Below are 12,885 nucleotides of genomic sequence, written 5' to 3'. Positions count from 1 at the left end.
GTGCCAGTTGTGTTGGGCTTATTCAGGACACACAGGTGCTGAAATGCCCCATTGCCATCCTGGGCTGCTGGGCTGGTGACACCAGTGGGAAGGGCTTTATTCTCAGGCAGGTTGTTTCAACAGCTGAGTCTCAGCTGCCTTATGGATGAAATGAAGGTAATTATGGTTCCTGCGGAGCAGATTAACCGAGGTAATGGATGAGAAGCTCTTTAAATAGTCCAGCACAGAGCAACGACTAAATAAATGTCAGCTGCCAGTCATTAGGTCTGTTTGCAGAACTTCCAATGGCAGACATCTTAGAAAGGATGCTTGGGACCCCTTGCAGATGCTGGCCTAGCAGGGCCCAGCTTCTCCATCCTGGGCTAAGATACCTAGGAAGTGCTCCCTGGGGGATGGATCAGTGAGTCAGATCCCTGGCCAGCGAGGATGTGTCTGGCTCACTCTCTCTGGAACCCCTGTGGCTGCCACCCAGGGGATCCTGGGGCCCAGAGGACGAAGCGGGGAGGAACACAAGGAAAGATGAATTCCCATCAGGTGACTGTGGGGCTCCCTGGGGGAAGTCACCTCTTGGGGCCTTGGTTTCTCCATCTGCACAATGGACACGTTGGAGTTGGGAATTGGCTGCTGAGGACCTTTGCAGCCACCTTTTAGGGAGGAACAGATGGTCTCCAAGAGCATAACAGCTGAAAACTGAAGCTCCCCCCTACCCCAGGCCCTGCTTTCAGAGATAAAGCACTGCAGACCAGAAGGGGAAAGGCACGCCCCTCCACAATAAGGAAGCTGCTCAAAAGGCTGAGAGGCAGAGTCGGCCAAGAGCCCAAGTGCCCGGGTGCGCAAGGCTAATGTAGAGGAGAGTTTGGTCCTTAGGTCACACCTGAGGCCTGCTTGGGGAACTTGTAGGGGCTGAGGGATGGACTCAGTAAACCTCATCTCTCTCAGCCACCAGAAATTCTGCCTCTCGTGACACGTATTTTATACTAAAATGTCAATGTCTTCCAGAAGCTGTGAACGTGTTTGTGGCAGAGGCTATCTGAAGAAGGCAAAGCCTCGCTGGAAACGATTTAATCTAATGGTGGAATTTAGGGCAGTGTGGCAATAGGAAGGAGAGGTCTCTGGGGAGACTTCCAAGTACACGGTGGATCTAGAGGCCCCAAGGGAGCCCAGGAGGAAAGAGAAATCTCTTTCCTATCTTAGGTCTCCATGCAAGGCAGATGGCCCTCCCAGGCAGTTCTTTTCCCTTCCTCTGAGGGCTCTGTCTGTCCAGCTGTCAACCTGTCACTTGAGTTCTGCTTCAAAGCTGTTGAGTAGATGTGTATTCATCAAGCATCAATTTCTAACACTGAGGAAGGAGCTTCCTAAAGAGGGAGGTCTGTTCTTCTGGATGATTACAGATAAGTTCTGTGTGGGAGGGTCAGACGGGAGGCTCCAGGAAGCAGATAGGGCAGGTCAAAACATTAGAACAGTCATCACCCGCTCTTCCATCCATCCACCCACCCACTCACCCATCACCCAACCACTCACCTAGCCTTGCACCCATTCATCCACCCATCAGTGACCCACCTACCCACCTATTCATTCATCCACTCATCCATCCACCCATCCGTCCACTCACACACCTACCCAACCATCCACCCCCCCACCCACATAACTGGAGACTCTTATGGATCCAGCCCATACCATGCATCGGGAGCACAGAGATGAATCATGTCCACCCCCTGCTTTTATGCAGCCCCCAGTCTAGCTGGAGAGACATCCACGGGCATACCTCACTGCATGATTCTGTGATCGATTCTGTGGAAACCCCAAGAGAGAGGAGAAGGAAGGGCAGTCCTGGAAGTGGGCACAGCATGGATAAATTTGGGGAGGTGTAAGAGAGATGAGTGTGGTTGAAGAATCAGGTGAATGAAGGGCCGAGGCAGAAGTTGACACTGGGAAGAGGGGGAGGGACCTTTCATCCCTGACCCTGGGAAGCCAGGGGTGACATTTGAGCAAAAAAGCTGGCACCCAGAGAGTGTAGCCAGAGACCTTTGGGTGGCCAGCCCACTCTTGCTCCAGCCCCAAGGAGCCATGTGTGTCAAATCCAGCCTGCAATTCAAAGAAACAAAAAGACTCCAAATTCGCAGAAAGGATGCCTTTGTGGGAACTGTCTCTGAGATGGACGGACAGACGGACGACAGATGGATGCATAGACGACTGGTTGGTGTGCAGATGCTATCGTGAACTCTGGTTCATGCCACGTGCTCTGGGGACGCGTGTGAGGGACCCAGCATGGTTGGGGGCATTAGGCATGTGCATCCCAACGTACCCGGCTCTGCAGAGCTGGGGGGCTTGCAGGATGCACGGCCTCATCGCCAAGGGAAGAGGAGGGAGGGGAGCGCTGGGCAGCTGTGCTGGTGAGCATCTCTAACCAGGAAGTGGAGGCCACTCCTAGCTGGGGCTCTAAGAATTTCCTCGACGGAAGCAGCTTCTGAAATCTCCTGAGTGTAGCTGAATTTTTATCTAAGAAACCATCCGAAGCCCTTTGTCAGGAGCATTGGGCTCTGTTGGCTCTGTGGGATGGCGTTGTCTTTCACAGTTACCAAGAGCCAGGAGGACAGTCGAGGATGTGCCATAGGGATGACATCCCTGGCAGGGGATGGGGCTCGGTGGCTGAACAAACCCCCGTGCTGCAGCCTTCCAGGTGTCAGGCCCAGTTAGGAAAAGCCCACAGCTTTAACGGCTCGACATGAGGTCGGTGCAGTCAGACCTTGGGGCACCAGAGGGACCCAGGGTAAGGGACAGTGTACCAGGGGGCCCTGGGGAGCCAGGAGCTATGGAGAGGCCCAAGCGGGTCCTGGAAGGAACAGGAGCAGCAGCCTGCGGGTGTGGTGGGGCAGGAAGCTGAGGGCAATAGGACTGACTGCGGGGTGAGCGTCAGTGCCCCCCCAGATCCAGAGAGTCTTCTTGGCAGCCCCATTCCAAGCATGCTCCAGGCAGGCAGAGGCCAGCAGCACCTCCCCTCCTTCACCCACACTAGTCAGCTGCTTGATGGAGTCCTGTAGTCAGCCCTCCCTGGACATCCCCTGGAAGCCCAGCCCAGCGCAGCCCAGCACAGGCACTCGGGGCCCCAGACAGAACAGGTGTGCAGGCCCTGCCTAGTGAGGAGACAGGAGTTTCTGTGTGACAAGGCCTATGAAGGGAGGGTCGGCCCAGGGTGTGGGAGTGCCAGAGACAGGAGACGGGAAAGGTTTCCCCCACCTCGCAGGTGATACCAAGCTGGCTCTTGAAGGGAAATCAGGAGAGCTCAAGGATGAGAAGCAGAGGAAGGGCATTCCAGGCAGAGGGCATGGCATGGGCAAAGGCAGGGAGGTATGAGAAGGGAAGCAGAGAGATGGGAATAAGGCATACTCCTGGTGACAGGGTCTGTGAGGGACCAGGCTCTGCGACCCAGAGCAGCTGGACCAGGGAAGATGAAACACTTTGGGTTAGCCACCATGGTTTCCAGTTCCCACCCAGCTACCAGCCCTGGGGGGTGGGACTTTGAGGAAGTCACTTAATCAGTCTAGACCTCACTTTTTCCATCTATTTAATGACATTACTGATGCTCTAGGCACAAGGCCATTTAATTAAGAGCCTGTGGACCAGAGGTTTCAAGGAGCCCTTGAATTTTCAGCGAACTCTGTAAGTGCTGTCAAAGCCCTCCAGCCAAAGACCCCCAGGAATACGCCGGTGCTTGAACAAGTTGGGTTGACTGCTCATTGCAACAAGAGACAGCTCACACTGTGGGGAACCGTGGGGTATCTTAGTAAGAGGGTGCTAGGGAGGATTTCTTCTAGGATTTGGGCTGGTGTTAGGTGATTTGGGGGAAGGCTTAAGGAAGCAGGGCTTTGCTCTGGATTGGAAGTGGAGTGATTCTGTGATTGCGTATCAGTAAATCTTATCTAGAAAGAGGGAAGATTAAAGTGAGGCTAAAGTTGTAATTGGTAAAGAAGCAGCATATTAGCCAGGTTAGGGGACCACTTGGTCATTTCTGTGGCTCGGACAATCCTCACGCTCTGTCTGTGTTCGAACGTAATTATGGAGCGGGCTTGTTTTTGTCTTGATCTATGGCGGCTGCAGAGTGGCCTTGCCTGAGGCTGATGTGCTACAAAACTGTTCACATTCAACGTGGGGGGGTGGGGACACACCAAGTTCTGTTTGTGAGTTGGATGCCAGCTCTTGGATATGGGGCCTGCTTTTCTCTTTCTCAGTGTGCTCCTAAGGAGAGGGCTTTAATCAGATTTTCTGGGAGATCTGGGATCTCACAAAGAAACAAATGCGTAAATTCTAAAATCGCTGAGAGCCCAGACAGGCTTTGAATCGCCTGTCCAAGATGGCCCCTCATGTGGCTTATCATATGTGACCTCAGTTGCTGCCTCTGGGAAATGAGTGGCTCTCATAGCAGCATCAGGTTGTGTGGGGGAGGGTGCAGCCACCCGCAGAGGCTCCGACAATGTTGGTGAAATTAAATCACTCTCTTAAAACCAGTCTCTGTGAAATTAAATCCCTCAGTCTTAAAACCAACATGGACCATTGAATGGCAGTAAGAAAGACTGTTTGGTTTCTCTTGTGAATAGCAGCTTTTCTTCTTCGTGCTTTTAAAAATGTCCTTTTTACAATTCCAATACCAGGGAATATGACATCTAACAAAAATGCATATGTGCTTCTCATTTGCCCCAGCAATCCCACTTCCAGCAATTGGCCCTGAAGATACACCTCCAACAATGTGAAAATACATATGCACAAGGTATTCACTGCAGCATGATTGATAATTGCAAAATATTGGCAACAATGCCAGTTCCTATACATAGACAGTGGTCGAATAAAACGGTGGTACAGTCACACAAGGGAGTCCTATGCAGCTGTAAGAAGATCGAGGAGGAAAGCTGTGGATGGATGAGGAGTGATTTCCAGGACATACTGTTAAATGGAAAAAAGCCAAGTGCATAAAAGGGTATGCAACCCTTCGTGTAATAAACAAGATGATATAAGAAAACATATGTATATTTGCTTACCTTTACAAAAAAGAAACGTACAAAGGCTAAACCAGCACATATTGAGATTGGTTGCCTAGAGGGCTGGGTGAGGGCCAGCTAGAAGAAATGGGACAGAGAAGTGACACTGCTTGTTGTCACATCAACATACTTGTTGATAAAGTTCTGACTTTTGAAACCGTGTTAATGTTTCACATACTTAAAAAAATAAATGAAGTTAACAAGGATGGGGTAAAATCCTAAAATGGAATACAGACAGAAACAAATGAACCTTAACCATATTTCAAACACAGCTTCACTGAAGGCGACCAGGAAGAACTAGCTCAAGTAACTTTTTTTTTAATATCTCGAACTGTCCTTTTCAAGGTTAAAGAACCTGGAACATGCCATCGTTTTCATGGACTGTACTAAAAAACATTTCCCAGGTGGTTGATGCTTCAGAATGTATATGTGTATTCTCCTTTGTTTCCGATAGTATCTGAAAGAATCACTTATTTTGTACTGGATCCCATTTATACAGTTCAAGGGTAAAGTTGATATGAAAAAATTAACTTACTGGGGCTTCCCTGGTGGCGCAGCGGTTGAGAGTCTTCCTGCTGATGCAGGGGACACGGGTTCGTGCCCCAGTCCGGGAGGACCCCACATGCCGCGGAGCGGCTGGGCCCGTGAGCCATGGTCGCTGAGCCTGCGCGTCTGGAGCCTGTGCTCCGCAGCGGGAGAGGCCACAACAGTGAGAGGCCCGCGTACCGCAAAAAAAAAAAAAAAAAATTAACTTACTATAAAGGAAAACTCTCTGGGTGAAGTTCATCCAGTGCTTTTGAAGAACCCTAAAGACTGCAAAGGACTGAAGTGCCTAACAAAATTGTGTCTCTATTCTTTGCTCCAGTTAGTTTTAATTATTTTGCTTTGTTTGAAAGTTAACATTGCTGGAATGAAATTTGGCCTAAAAGGAAACAAGGAAGAATCAGGTAAGAAGACACGGGTATTATTCTGACTGTAGATGGTAGCAGCAGGCTTCCATGACCATGAACTTGGGAAGTATTTTTGGAAATTACAAAATGAGCATTCAGTGGGACATCATATTTTGATCATCTGGGCAGAAGAGTGGGAGTTTCTTCAGAGAGTTGTGGTCATCTTAGTACCTTGTAGTGAATTTGGTATAAAGCCAGGATCCTAGGCGCAGGCCTGGGGATGTGATGGTCCATCGGTGTCAGCCCAGGGCTCTTAGTGGAGGCTTCGTCATTTTCCATGTTTGTTGTATTACACTGGCAAGGAGTTGTTTTTGTTTTGTTTTGTTTTTTAATGTCGGTTCATTGGTTTGTTTATTTATTTATTTTTGGCTGTGTTGGGTCTTCGTTTCTGTGCGAGGGCTTTCTCCAGTTGCGGCAAGCGGGGGCCACTCTTCATCGCGGTGCACGGGCCTCTCACTATCTTGGCCTCTCTTGTTGCGGAGCACAGGCTCCAGACGCGCAGGCTCAGTAGTTGTGGCTCATGGGCCTAGTTGCTCCGCGGCATGTGGGATCTTCCCAGACCAGGGCTCGAACCCGTGTCCCCTGCATCGGCAGGCAGATTCTCAACCACTGCACCACCAGGGAAGCCCAAGGAGTTGTTTTAACTAGTCTTCTTCCCTTTTCAGTATATTTCTATTTGTAAATTTTATTCAGGGGTGATTTCATAGCACAGGTTTGGAAATATCCACTTGCACTCTGGTTTTCAGTGATTTCGCTGTCCTTGCCCCATTGCATGTTCCAGGACTTATCCCCGAACTGGCAGTACACCCTTTTCCTGTGTGTTTCATCATAACTGTGATTAAGGGCTAGTCCTCAGCACTCAGACGTTTTACATTCAAATGCCAGTTTAGGATTCCACATTTTCAAGTATACACTTGCAGTCAGCCGTGAGAACGACGTCAGTTTTCCATTCTACACTGAGAGCTCAGCAGAATTTGCCATTTGGTCATTTCCTGTAGCACAAGCCATTGTGCCAATCTGGGTGTGAAAAAGGCATGTGCTCCAAATCCTTTTCTTAGGACAAAGCCGCAGAGGCATACCACCAACTAGATTCTCCTGTTACAGCTCTTAACCCAGCGAATGCTGTGTCAGGCTCACCTTCCACGGGTCGGGTTGGAGCCCACCTGTGGCTTGTCGGTGGGACTGCATTTAGAGCTGTTGCTGAGGGCTCATTTCCATGGACTGTAAGACAGAAAGATAAGGAAAGAGGTACATTTTCTACTCCCCTCTTATCTATCTTTGATCTTTGTAAATCCCAAGGCATTTTTACATTCTTCAATTCTGCTTTTAGAGCCGCTTTCGTTGTTGTTGCTGTTTAATACTATATTCCCACTGCAGCCAGTTAAGGACATGTAAATAAGTGATGGAGAAGCAAAACGAAATTCCAGACCAACCTTTTCCATTTACCATGAAATTGGTTAAAAAAACAAAATGGTGCTGGTTTCTCACATACCATCTCTGCCACATCACTCCAAGGAGACTGTCTGTGTCCCTCCCAGCATGTCTCTTTTGCATGGGACACCCACGTTCCCACACACCTTCCGAGTCATCCTGTTGCTGTCTTAACATTCGTCCCATGGTCTTCCCACCTTTCCTTTAACATGGTCAGTTCATATAAGGTTGTGTTATGTTGTCATTTATCTTCAGTTTTCTTACTTTCTAGGAACTTCCTGTAGAAAAGCCCCCCAAACAAAACAAACCTTAATTGACTAAATAAAGATAATGCATGCTCAACTTAGGATAAGCACTACGGCAAAGCATACGAAATCTACCAAGCTTGCAAGACCAGTTGAAGCTGACTCAGAAACCCTAACACACAGCCGATTGCCAGCGGGCTTCTTGTTGCCCTGGTTAGAGTCAGGCATCCGCTGCTTCGCTGGCGCCCAACACATGTGCTGGGCTCGCAGGGGATTGAGATGCACAGAGGAGGGCGCTATAGGATGGGCTAGCTGACCTGGCTCCTCTTCACGGGACTGGTAACTCAGACCTGAGCGTGGCCCTGCCTTTTGGCACAGAGCAGAGAAAGGAATGAGTTGAACCTAATCTTGCAAAGCAAGTTCGCTGTTTTATCAATAGTTTGTTGTAGATTTCAGGGATGACGGATTCTGATGCACTCGTTTTATAATGTTTTGGTCACACCAGCCCTTGATGCCTTTCCTTTAAATGAATTGTAGACAGAGGGATTTAGCTTCTTTCTTAGCCTGTTTTTTGTGTTGTTTGTTGTTTTTTACCACAAGCCGATTGCCAGCATGATGGAGAGGAAACCAGATTGGATATGGACTCTTTTTTATGCCTCTTCCAGTGTCACGTTTATATATCCAAATGGACATTATCCTCTCAGATTATTATCTGGCACTAACTTATAACTGTTATATTATCGGAGACGGTAGCAATATATCAGTGCCCGGGATACATCACAGGCCTGTATAGATGTATGTCTACACCTAAGGGTAAATGAATTTACTTATCAGGTTTTACGCATCAGTCTCTAATAGAGATTTTAAAAACCCAACGAATTGGCCTATATCTGAGTATACAAGTGTCATTTCTCCGTGCATTCTTATATGCCTTCCCTCTAATTAATGACTGAGTTGGTGGGAAATGGCTGTTTTATTCGTGTTTTTTTGTTGTTGTTGTTGTCCTCAACTTTAAAAGTAATCTACCTCTTAAAATTTGTAGTTTAATACTTGTTTGGTGAATTTGTGCCGCTTTAACCCTTTCACTATCATTCCCATTTTGTTACATTTCTGTTATGGGGACTTTATGTTGAAATATTGTATAAAGCGTTTGTAGCAGTTTAAAAATAAAATATTTAAAATTATTTAAATTGTTTTGGATGCTTCAATTGTGATTTACATTTTGCATTTTGTTTGAGTTGTTAATCTGGAGAGTGTTCTTGTATTGAAGTTTGCTGTTAGTAATTTTATTGTTTCTTGTTGGAGAGTGATATAAAAGACTATTCTGATGAAAACATTAAAATTTACAAATTGACATACAAAAGGGGTTGTCCGTTGATTTTAACCAACGTAGCCTTGAGAGAGAGAGAGAGGTTAATTATAGACAGACAAGTTAAGAGTGGTGTTTGCTATTTTTCCCCTTCCAGCATGAAATAAATCATTTGAGCTTGTCAGATGTACAGAAAGTTTTCTTATGCTGTTGCTAGCAAGCACTTAATGACAGGGGGGAATTCAAATGATGCATTTTATATCATTGCAACCAATAAAAAACTTTCTAAAAGCTGTGGAAAAAAATCCTACCAGGGATTGAACCCGTGCCCCCTGCAGTGGAAGCACAGAGTCCTAACCACTGGACCTCCAGGGAATTCCCAAACTGAAGTAACTTTTGAACAAGGTATCCATCAGGCTACAGACAAAATGGACTGTAACAAATACTGACCTCTAGTTGGTGGACTTCTCTTCCACAGTGAATCAGGTTAGTGAATCTGAAACTACTGAATGTGTACTTTAGGACTGAGCAAATAAGTAAAATTCTTGTGGCTAATGAGAATCAGGTTTCTCACTGTTGGAGAAGGGAGTTCCAAACAGAAAGGGAAACAGAGAAAGGCTCGGAGGAACATTCTGGTGTTGGATTGGTATTGTACAATAGATGTCAGTAGGAACTCATGGATTTTAATGTATAAGTAGAAAGATAGATGTGTGCATGGATTTACATACATATGTGTATATGGATTCACAACATATACGCATCCATATTATATCCTAACTCTGTCCACGGAGAGGGTCTAGAATCAGCAACACTACAGAAGCAATGAGCACTTCTAGTGCCCAGATCTTGGTGTCCTAAGTGCCATTATCCACTCAAAGAAAACGAAGCTTCTCTGGAGAAATGTCTGAGTCCAGGGCCAGGACTGGGAAAGTACAAGATGAGCCTGAAACATCTTGATGTGATCTAAAGGAAAGATGTGCTTAAAAAAATGATGGAGACATGTCAAAAGGACACAGGAGCCAGCTCGAAGAGACTCCCACTGGCCAAAACTAGAACAATTTGAGCATTAAAATAAATAATCACAGTTTTTTTAAACAAATGGTGTTGGGAAAACTGTATATCCACATGCAAAAGAATGAAGTTGGGTCATATCATATACAAAAATTAACTCACAATGGATCAAACATATAAATGTTAGACCTAAAACTATAAAACTCTTGGAAGAAAACAGAGGGAAAGCTTCATGACATTGGATTTGGTAATGATTTCTTGGATATGACACCAAAAGCATAGGCAACAAAAGAAAAAAATAGGTAAGTCGGCTATCTCAAAATTAAGAACTTCTGTGCATCAAAGGACAAAATCAACAGAGTGAAAAGGCAATCCATGGAATGGGAAAGAATATTTACAAATCATATATCTGATAAGGGGCTAATATCCAGAACATACAAAGAACCCCTACAACTCAACAACAACCATCATTTTCAAATGAGCAAAGGACTTGAATAGACCTTTCTCCAAAGAATATATATAAATGAGGCCAATAACCACATGAAAAGATTATAAACATCACTAATCATTAGGGAAATACAAGTCAAAACCACAGTGAGGGGCTTCCCCGGTGGCGCAGTGGTTAAGAATCCGCCTGCCAAGGCAGGGGACATGGGTTCGAGCCCTGGTCCGGGAAGATCCCACATGCCGCGGAGCGACTAAGCCCGTGAGCCACAGCTACTGAGCCCGTGTGCCACAACTACTGAAGCCCTTGCACCTAGAGCCGGTGCTCTGCAACAAGAGAACCCACCGCAACGAGAAGCCCATGCACTGCAACAAAGAGTAGCCCCCGCTCGCCGCAATTAAAGAAAGCCTGTGTGCAGCAAAGACCCAATGCAGCCAAAACTAATAAACAAATAAATTTATTAAAAAAAAACACACACAGTGAGATACACCTCATACCCATTAGGGTGACTACTATAAAAATAAATAAATAAATAAAATAAAAAATAACAAGGGCTGGTTAAGATAACCTTGTTGGAACTCTTGTGCACTGTTGGTTGGAATGTAAAATGCTTCAGTCACTGCAGAAAACAATATGGTGGTTCCTCAGAAAACTAAGAATAGAATTACCATATGATACAGCAATTCCATTTCTGGACATATAACCAAAAGAATTGAAAGCAGGCTCTCAGAGAGGCATCTGTACACCTGTGTTCATAGTAGCATTATTCATAATAGCCAAAAGGTGGAAGCAACCCAAGTGTTCACCAATGGATGAGTGGATAAACAAAATGTGGCATATACATATAATGGAACACTATCCAGTCTTAAAAAAGAAGGAGATTCTGACACATGCTACATACAATAGGGATGAACCTTGAGGACATTATGCTAAGTGAAATAAGCCAGTCACAAAAGGGCAAATACTGTATGCTTCCATTTACATGGGGTACTTAGAGTAGCCAAATTCATAGAAACAGAAAGTAAAATGGTGGTTGCCAGGGGTTGGGGGACGAGGGGAGGGGATTTGATGTTTAACAGGTATGGAGTTTAAGTTTGGAAAGATGAAAAAAGTTCTGGAGATGGATGGTGGTGTTGATTGCACAACAATGTGAATGTATTTAATGCCACTGAACTGTACACTTAAAAATGGTTAAGATGGACTTCCCTGGTGGTGCAGTGGTTAAGAATCTGCCTGCCAACGCAGGGGACATGGGTTCGAGCCCTGGTCCGGGAAGATCCCACATGCTGAGGAGCAACTAAGCCCGTGCGCCACAACTGCTGAGCCTGTGCTCTAGAGCCACGAGCCACAACTACTGAGCCCACATGCCACAACTACTGAAGCCTGTGCGCCTAGAGCCCATGCTCCACAACAAGAGAAGCCACCGCAATGAGAAGCCCATGCACCACAACAAACAGTAGCCCCCGCTCGCCACAACTAGAGAAAGCCCGCGCGCAGCAACGAAGACCCAATGCAGCCAAAAATAAATAAATAAATGTATTATTTTTTAAATGGTTAAGATGCTAAACTTTATGTTATGTGTATTTTATCACAGTTTAAAAAATTATGTTCAGTGAAAGAAACAAGACACAAAAGATTTGTGATTGTATGATTTCATTTATATGAAATGTCCAGAATAAGCAAATCCAGAATGAGATTAGTGGTTGCCTAGGGCTGTCAGAGACAGATAGGGATTGAATGCTAACAGTCACAGGGTTTCTTTTTGGGGTGATCGAAATATCCTAAAATTAGATTGTGGTGATTTTTGCACAAGCCTATAAATACACTAACTACCATTGCCTTGTACAACTAACTTGGGTGAATTTTATGGTATGTAAATTATATCTCAATTAAGCTACTTTTATAACTACATAAAGATAGTAACTGGGACTTCCCTGGTGGCGCAGTGGTTAAGAATCCACCTGCCAATACAGGGGACATGGGTTCGAGCCCTGGTCCAGGAAGATCCCCCATGCCGTGGAGCAACTAAGCCCGCGCGCCACAACTACTGAAGCCCCCGCACCTAGAGCCCGTGCTCCACAACAAGAGAAGCCACACAATGAAGACTAGCCCCCGCTCGCCGCAACTAGAGAAAGCCCACGTGCAGCAATGAAGACCCAATGCAGCCAAAAATAAATTAATTAATAAATTAATTTTAAAATGATAGTAACTGATTTTAACCTGTAAATTATGAGTCCCACACTGATACAAATAAACAAACGAATAAATAAATACATGGGGAAGAAGAGAAAGCTCTTTCTCACAGTAGAATCCCAGCTATACATGTAAAAGAAAATCATCATATGGCCACCATCATAGTAGTAATTGCTTCAGGCAAGAATCACCAGCGGATGCTAAACTGGTGAGTGGAAGTTTGACGAAAAATAGGAAAGATACATAATCTCAAAGTATGTCCCTACAA

The sequence above is a fragment of the Delphinus delphis genome, chromosome X (genome assembly GCF_949987515.2).
Source record: "Delphinus delphis chromosome X, mDelDel1.2, whole genome shotgun sequence".
NCBI lineage: Eukaryota > Metazoa > Chordata > Mammalia > Artiodactyla > Delphinidae > Delphinus > Delphinus delphis.
The sequence above is the reverse complement of the archived record's forward strand: the minus strand, read 5'-3'. Positions refer to the sequence as shown.